The sequence below is a fragment of the Mirounga leonina genome, unplaced genomic scaffold (assembly GCF_011800145.1).
Source record: "Mirounga leonina isolate KUSES-001 unplaced genomic scaffold, KU_Mleo_1.0 Mir_180, whole genome shotgun sequence".
NCBI lineage: Eukaryota > Metazoa > Chordata > Mammalia > Carnivora > Phocidae > Mirounga > Mirounga leonina.
The window spans coordinates 1679471-1688673 of NW_023270469.1; positions in this window are offsets into that span (position 1 = coordinate 1679471).

Here is a 9203-nt window from a genome sequence, read left to right on the forward strand (position 1 = left end):
TTGATACCAGATACAGCATCTTGGCACTTACTCAAGGTCATAGTTCTTGATGTGTAGTGAATACTAAGTCATGGAAAACAATACAAAGAAGAAACTGCATGTGGAACCCCAAAATTAAGGGTCTAAGACTGAAAGAAAGTCCATGCAATCAAAATGTCCATGTAAAGCATGTCTCTACATTTTAATTTTTTTAAAGCCACATTAGTCATCAAACGTCTTAATCAAACTAGTATGCCTTCCTCTTACGCTCAAGAACACCAGGAAGCCTGTGTGAAACGGGATGGGGACTTGGGAGTCCAGGCTGCAAAGGGCACGAAGGACGGAAGCCTGGTGAATGCTGAGCTGCAGGCTTCCCGAATGCTCCCATCTGCCCCCACACAACCCGGGCATGTGGGGCTGGGGCTGCCCTTCCCCTGGAGGAGACACTGAAGAGTCTGCCCTGAGCCAAACAGCCAGAACAAGGTGCTCTGGGTCTCAGACCCCAACACTCTCCCACCCCCCCACCCCCCCCGCCCGCCCGCCCAAAACCAGGCCACACAATATAAGACAATCCTATTAGCGACAGGGCTGAAATGCCTCTTCGGAGAAAACAACTCCACCTGGACACAGAAACGTCTGAAGATCTGCTACCTGGGACACAGAACTCTAACCCATACTGAAGTGGGGGAAACAAACACGTGGGCCGAGTACACCAGAACTCCAGGCCCACATTCGGACAGGGACAGCAAAGTAGGGGCCAGGAACTGTTGGCTAGGAGCTAAGATAATTTCCAAATGAAACTTACTCTTAAATTTTAAGAAAATCTATTTGCTACACCAAAAAAATTTACTTTGATTAAAGACACAGGACATAGGGACACCTGGGTGGCTCAGTCAATTAAGGGTCTGCCTTCAGCTCAGGTCATAATCTCGGTGTCCTGGGATGGAGCCCCACGTCAGGGTCCCTGCTCAGTGGGGAGTCAGCTTCTCCCTCTCCCTCTCCCTCTGTCCCTTCCCCTGCTCTTGCTCTCACTCTCTCGCTCTCCCTCAAATAAATAAAATCTAAAAACAAAACAAAACAAAAAACACACATGACATAATTTATCTGCCTCTCAGAGACGTTTTCACCTTAGCCCAATAACAACCTGACTCAAGGGCAACAATTTTCAATTCAGAAACCCAAAATATTTAGACTCTGATTAAAAAACAAACATAACAAAAAACAGAAACAAAGAACAGGTCCAGCACTGATTAGGTACCCTTGGAAAATAACTCTTAACTAGCCCAACAGGATTATGTATACTTGAGGGCAACCTTAGTATAAATTTAACCTTTTTAAAAAAAAAAATCTAGCCAATGACACTATGTAAGGTCATATTCATTTCTGACCCACAACTCTAGCACGTTCTAATCACACTGCATTCACACTTGCAACTAATGATGGGAGTAGACTTTAAAAGAGCTAGCATTCGGCCTCTTTACTGACAGTCTTCCCATTCCTCTCTAATCAGAAGGGCAGAAGGAAATGGTTATTCACTGACTTTTCTCAACAATAAATTCACACATTTGATTTTACTAAACGTGTAATTTGTAAGGAGTGTGGCCCTAACTTCTGATTATATGGGCCAGGGCAAATATTTTTGGGGAAAAACAGATTCATCAAAGTGTGTAAGAGTGCCTTTTTCTTTTACTATAAAGGACATCATTGGGATAATCAGTAATATCCGAGTTAGATCTGTGGCCGAGATAATAGAGCTGTATCAATGATAAATTTCCAATTTAGTAGTTACGTTGTAATATATAAAAGAATATCCCTGTTTATAGGAAACAGCCACTTACGGATTTAAAAGTAAAGGAACATCATATCTTACACTGTTCAGGAAAAACACACACACACACACATAAACAGAGTTGTAGAGAGGAGAGGAAATAAATCAAGTATAAAACAGGAACATGTGAGAATCTAGAAGTCTGTCACAATTCTTTGTACCATTCCTGCAAATTCAAAGCCTGAAAACACCCAATTCCTACGAAGAGATGTTGAGGCTTTTTCTCCACAGCAACGCAGTGAGGATGGATGGAAGCATTCTCATTTGAAGGTGACTTTGTCATCACTAGTTCTATTTCTGAAAGGCTGCCACTGACCCTTCCTTTCCAAGGAGATTTCCCTAAAATGGACTCAAAGTTTCTGCCCCCCACTCTCTGTGCCTTCAGCAGATGAATGAGATGGCTCAGTGGACTTCTTCCGGATGGTCCCAGAGTCTCCAAGTGTGCGGTTGAGAGCGTGATGGTGCCCGTGAACGGGAGCACCATCTGTAAAGTGAGGACAGCACTCTGAGCAGCCCTTGGCACCAGCTCAACTATTCCTAGCTCAACTATTCCTACCATCTCACTGCTCCTGAACCCGTAACACTGCTTCATTTCTCCAACTTTCATTAGTATTTATAGTCTAGAGCTTGCGGATTCACAAACGATAGCCGAGGGGCCAAATCCTGCTGACTTTTGTAGATAAATTTTCCTGGAAAACAGCTACACCCATTCTGGCTTCCACCCTCCAAGGGCAGACAAGAGACCCCAAAGCCAAAGAGAGTCCCTTATCTGGCCCTTTACACATAAGGTTTATTGACGTCTGCCCTAGAGCTCCCAAGTGTTTAGTGACATTCGTGGCATCTTTAGATCTTGAAACTGCCTCGAGGCTGAAGGTTCAAGAAACTCGGACCCATTACTGTGGAAGACTCATCTGGAGTTCCTGAAGGATGTGCCTGCACTGTCGCAGGATGGTTCAACTGCCTCCCGGTCTCCGCTGGCTCTTCTTGCCCCACCTCTCATTAACGGGATGGAGGACTTCTGACTCGTATTACAGCGGATCCACAGAAATCCCACCGAGGTAAAAGCACGCTTACTGAGTTCTCGAACGATCCCCAGGAGAACTCAAGAAGCAAGTCTAAGGGCACTTTTTATTAGCAGCCGTACTTGAAGGGAACCCCAAGCTGTAGTACTTGCTATCATCTTACACGGGTCGCCCCTTCCGTTTCCTTTCTCCTCCCTAACATAGCATGATTGCATTTTACATCAGTTTGAATTACACAAATCTAAAATAACATATTAGACCCTCACTTTGCAAAAAATGTGAGAATTAGTTGAATGTCACAAATCTTAAAAATCCATAAAATGTTTAATTATAAAACTAGAAGGCCAAGTCCCTACAAACAGCCGCAGCAACTTTTAGCTGGTAAACAGGACACACAGCCTTCTTTGACCAATTCAGTCTAAAGACATGTGGGGAGTGAACTGCATGGCATCTTCGGGGAAGCCTCTGGAATACAAGGCAGCCTAATGCGGCACATTGCTCCTGAGGCGAATCCCCAGCTCCCGCCGACGAGAGTTCACAGGATGGCGTGGCGGCAGACAGGTGCATCCCAGCCATCTACCTGCCGACGGCATCACAGGGCTGCACCACGGTGACAGCAGGAACGGCAGCCTGAGTCTGTCTGTCCCTGCTCTGTGAGGCTAAGACGCCTGGGGCTCTGGCCACACCCAGGGACACACAGGGGACCTCAGCAAGGCAGTGCCGGCAGTACACATACCAAGTTCTCACGGCTAGTTCCATTCAAACCCCGATCCAGTTCAGAAAGGTTCAGCTTTAATTCATTTCATGATTTCTACCTTGTGAAAAAAAGAAAAATCACTACAGACCACAAGCAGCATTTTTTGAAGCTCAGAATATAAATCTTTATTACTAAACAGTTGGTCAGTACAGGGTTCTGCCCACAGGTGCTGAGGCCCCAGCCTGAGTGGCTCAACGCAGTCCCGCTTCCTGGACAGCATTCCCACCCGCGTGGCCAGGCCGCCATCCCTACTGGGGCCTTCCGTCCAACCCACCTTCACTTTCAGGGCTCTGGGGGTGCTCAGCTCTTTTAAATGCTAATACAAAGTCAGCTAGTCCATTTCCACATGTACATCCATTCCACCTACCTACTTTGTCAGCGACTGAATTAAAACATGTTCTCATCTCTGCCTTCTCCGGCCCTTTCTGTTGGGTATTATTCTTCCATCTCTTCCACACCGTCATCAATCTGACCTCACGGGGTATTCACTATTCACCACCACCACCTCTCCCCCCTCCAACGGTTATGCTCCTTACAGTCATAAAGTGAATCTCACTGTCCATCCCACCAGGGAGGTAGATGCTTCAAAACATTTCATCAAATCGGACAGTTCTCGACCGTGGGTAGAAATAAAAGGTGCAGAAAATTAATTCAAAATAGGAATCAATTTCATGTGATACCACAATATTTGGGGCATACTATCTGTTTGTGGCTTAAAAAGTTAATGTTCCCACAACATTTTAAATCAAGAACATCCACACGTTTCAAGCATCGGGAGGCTCCAGGGGCTGATCCCAAGCTCCGCTTCCTCTTAAAGACAGGTACTTTGGTGCACTATGAGGATGCCACACCTCACAGCTGCCCTGGGGGTAAGGAGTCAAGAACTTCCGGGGGGGGGGGGTGTCGGGGGGACAGCCCAGGCACAGTCCTGGACAATGAACAGAGCCAAAAGGCAAGGCAAAGATAGCACGAGATATTAGCTAAAGCTCTAATTTTTCACTGGTTTCACAGCCTACACAAGACAAAAGTGAAAGCAGGGGTCACTGCTGATTCTAATTCTCGGTGATGAGCAAAATGAGCTCTAGGTACTGGGCCCCGACAAGAAAACAAGCGTAGCTTTTTAAAAGCAAACTGCAATTATGTGATCCCACTCAATACCTGCTCTCAAATTCCCTAAAACTCCTCCTCACACCCCAGAAAAGTGAACACTTCGGAATGGTTCAGAGTACTTCCAATGAACAGCCCATTATGTGATTTTGTTTTTATGACCATCATATCCATGAAGTCAGAGAACACAATAACGATATTTATTTACCTGTTATACAGAGGACTTTTTAAAGCTTTTATCTGAGACATTCTCATTCAAAACCTTAACATGTATTTTCCTCCAAGAGCTTCTTCAAAATGAGAAAAACGTTTCTTTTTCCCAGATTTAAAGAGCTGAACTGGTAAAGTTACATGCACATTTTCAAGTTAATCTTGTGGGTCATGTAATGTATTTACTTGTACAGCTAAAGTTGTCAGGACTTATACAGGGTGGACGAAGATCATTAAGGAGAGATGATGGCTATTAAGCTACACCATTACCACAAGCTCACCCAGAACCTGTGCCTGAAGTACCCATTTGCCAATCCACAAAACAAGACTGTGGTTCTTTATCGTATTTCCTTGGCGACCATCTAGCACAGGAAGTATTTCTTCAGCGTCAAAGTGCATACACCAAGCTTGGCAATGTTTTTAAATGCAAATTCTGAGTCTTTCTCTTTCAAGACCTGGATACTTTTGAGGAGCACCAGTTAAGATTTTGGCGAATGACCCTCAATTTGGGTTTTCTCATGACTGGACCATGGGTATGCATTTCTGTCTCAGTGTACCACGCTGGGGTACGTGATTATCATATGTGTTATTACTGGTAATGTTAAGGTGGTATCTGTCAGGTTTTTCCACTGTGAAGTTACCATTTTTTCCCTTTGTACTTTATAAATATCTTGGGAGAGATACTTTGGGGCTATGTAAATATCACAGATTGGAGGAGACTTCAGGAGACATGACAACTAAATGCAGAGTGAGATCCTGGATTAAATCCTGAAACAGAAAAAGGGTATTAATGGAAAACTTATGAAATTCACTTAGGTCTGTAGTTTAGTTAGTAGTACTGTGCCGATGTGAATTTTCTGATTTTTATAAGGATATCTGGTTATGTAAGACGTCAGCACTACCGGAAGTGGGTGACAGAAACAGGGAAGTTGTCTGAACTATTTCTGCAATTTTTCTGTAAATCTAAAAGTACTTCAAAATGAAAAGTTTACAAAGCTGCAGATTCTGCTTCCACAGGTCTGGTGGGGAGCTGAGAGTTTGCCTTCCTCTCAAACACCAAGTGATGGTGAGGTCACTGGCCCATGAACCACTTCATGTGGGCCCTGCTAGGCCCTGACAGATGCAGCTGACATATTTCACTGTGCACAACTTTCAAATGCATCAGGACTACACTTTAAGTACAGTTATCACTGTTTAGAGGCAATCCTTAAATCTGGCACACGAAGTGCTACCTAGTATAATGACATGGTGTGAGAAGCTGGTGTTGACAAGGCGACCTTAAGAGTCTGAAATCACAACCTTTGCTACATTTGTCTATGGTTGGCCTTCTCCAGCTAAGCTTGGCACTCCTCCAAGGCTGCGGAACCAGAACCTCCAGCAGGAACACATAACATCCGCCCACACTGCAACGCAGAGATGGCCACGGGGACAATGATCAGGCCACCCATTCCACCAACGGAAGGCATTCATTACCAAGGCCCCAGGGCAGCAGGAGAGCAGAATGACAAGAACCAGAATGACAAGAACGGGCTCTGGAATTCCTGCTCACAGTGAGTAACTGGCCACAAAGGTGATCTCTGTTCATCCCATTAAGATAATTTTTAATTGCACATAACAAACCCACAAGAAAGACAGACACAGGCCAGATACTTTGCAAACTTCTGGGAGACTCAAAGGATCTAATGAGGGTAAAGGAAACCACAATGTGGAGCACACAGGAGTGGGTACAGCCAAGGGAGGGCTCTAAGCCTGTGGCAGGCCAGGACACTCAGCAGAGCATGGGCTGTGCCTGCTCACAGAAGTTGGATCCCTGCACAGAAAAGCTATACAAGAACCCTCCCTAGACCAAGTAGACTAGCCCCAAATCAAAGGAGTCTTTCTTAAGCTGTAAGACCCAGAGGAAAATTCTCTGCAATCTGGCACTCGAAGTCCCACACGGTAACAAGTTTCCAATCACTTGAGGGGAGACCCACACGTTTTCAAAACCAGCCCCACAGACTCAGCGCTCTCTGCCCATTCCCTCTTGCCTTAAACAATAATTACCAATATTTAAGGAGTATTTACCATATGAAGTATGACGCCAATATTTTTAAAAAGATGATGACAACAATGACACTAGAGCAAGTAAGAATTCAAGGAAGAAAAGAATTGAAAAAATCCTTATTGGTATCCTCAAAATCAAGAAACTAATACATTCATAATACAAGTAGCTACCATGGAAAACAAAAACAGAATAAGCTCTTGATAATTTTCAATTGTGGAAATAAAAAATTTAAAACCAGACTGGGAGATAAATTGAAGCCCTCTCCCAAAAATGAGAATAAAGTGACAGAGGAAGAGGATAAAGACGAGATTCAGTGGGTCAATACAAGATGTCCATCATCAAAATAACAGAAAGAATAAATGCAGAAGAAATTCTCAACTGATACAAGAGAATTTCCCAGAGCTTCAGGGCAAGCCCCCAGAAGCACAGAGCATCTGCAGTGGGACTCCACATCCTAGGGCACTTTGAAAATGAAAATGTCTTAACATCAAAGAGGATCCTAAAGAGTTACCCAAAAGGAGTAAGACTACTTGGCAGAAATGAAATTGAAATGAAGAAGAAAGCCAAGATTAAAACATGGAATCCTGAACAAACTCGGATGTATAAAAAAGGAAAATATAAGAATACTTGTACTGGCCTAAGGAGTAATCAATCCAGATTAGAAAAAAGAGGACTAGGGAGAAGAGGGGAAGTTAGAGAGATCTGACATTATCCTTGAGAATTTAAAACTTACATGTAAAGAGTCAATGGGAACAGAAAATGCATAGAAAAAGACAGGCCAATACAAACAACAGAAAAAAACCAAAAAGCTGTAGAAGAGAAAAAAAAGTATTAGTCATGAAGCAAACGATACTTGCTCAGTCTTAAACAATTTGAATTAACTGAACATAATGAAGTAAGGAAATAGAAAAAGTAGGATATGATACAAAGAATTAAATCATCCTATAATAACAAAGTCAACAATGTGTAAAACTAATAAAGTATGACCTTACTCTTCAGGGCTATGGAGACCTCCCCGGGCGAACAACAACAAGATGTAAGTCTTTGAGGAGTAAGACAGGGAGTGCCGCTCCTCAACCTCAGTTTTTCACTGAAGCTTTACGGTGCAGATTACTTTGATTACAGTATTAGATATATGAGCTTTTTTTTAGAACACGGACCTCAGACAGATTGGGTTTTCAAACCCCTGGCTCAGTGTGTCTTGGGCAAGCCTCCCAACCTCTGTGGGTATCAGTCAACTCATCTATACAATGTGACCGTCTCCACCTCACTGGGTCCCTGTGATGAGAAACACTGGAAATGATTAGCAGTCCCAGCCACAGCGCATGACCCATAAATGGCAGCCATTTTTAAAAATTAAAGCCAACTGATGTGGACAGCACCCCACATCATAAGCACATATTCTTTAACTGCAAAACAAAGGGAAAATGAAGCCGAACACAGAAAACTAAGCTTGTGGGCTACTTTGGTGTTTTTCTACCCCCAGATATTCGTGGCCAGGGTGGCCCTAAACGCTTAGCGCTGAAGGGCCGGACCACTCGACTACCCCCAAGCTGTTTTTCTGTCTCCCCAGCTTCAGTTCCAAGGGTACCCTTGGAAGGGACAGGCTGCTCCCATCACCGCCTTCCCTCAGTGCTAGTTTCACCAACGCCACCAGGCCTTGGGGTGCGCTCGGGGGCAGAACAGCGAAGTCCACAGAGAGGGCGACCAGCTGCTCCACTTGAACAGACCCCGAGCCGGGCCTTGCCCGGACAGGCCAGGCACAGTCTGGATCCTCGGAGGCCCACGCGTGGGAGCAGCTTTTCGGGGAGCGTTCGGGTCCTCCATCGAGGCAGAATCTGCAGTGTGCTCACACGGTGGAGGAGAAACGGGCATCCACTCGGGGCGCCGAGGGGCGCTCAAAGCAAAACCCCGAGGCCGCACTTAGAAGGGCCTAAAGCAAGGGGTGCGGGGCCGAGGCCGCGAACTCCTCCCCGCGGCCCGCGACGCTCCCCAGGACCGCACCGACCCCCTGCCCTCCTCCGTGAGCCCTCGGCCAGGGCGGGGCGTGCGCCCCGCCTGCAGGTGCCCCCGGGCACACGCGGGGCGGGGTCTGCCTGACAGCGACCCCCGGCGCGGGCCCTGCTCGCAGCGTCGTGTCCCCGCGTTCCCGACAAGGGACAGGGGCGGCCCGCCTCCGCGCGCAGCCGCGGGCGCCCGGCCCGTCCCCCCGCCCGCCCCACCGGCGCGGCGCGCGGCCCCTCGGGGGAGCGAAGC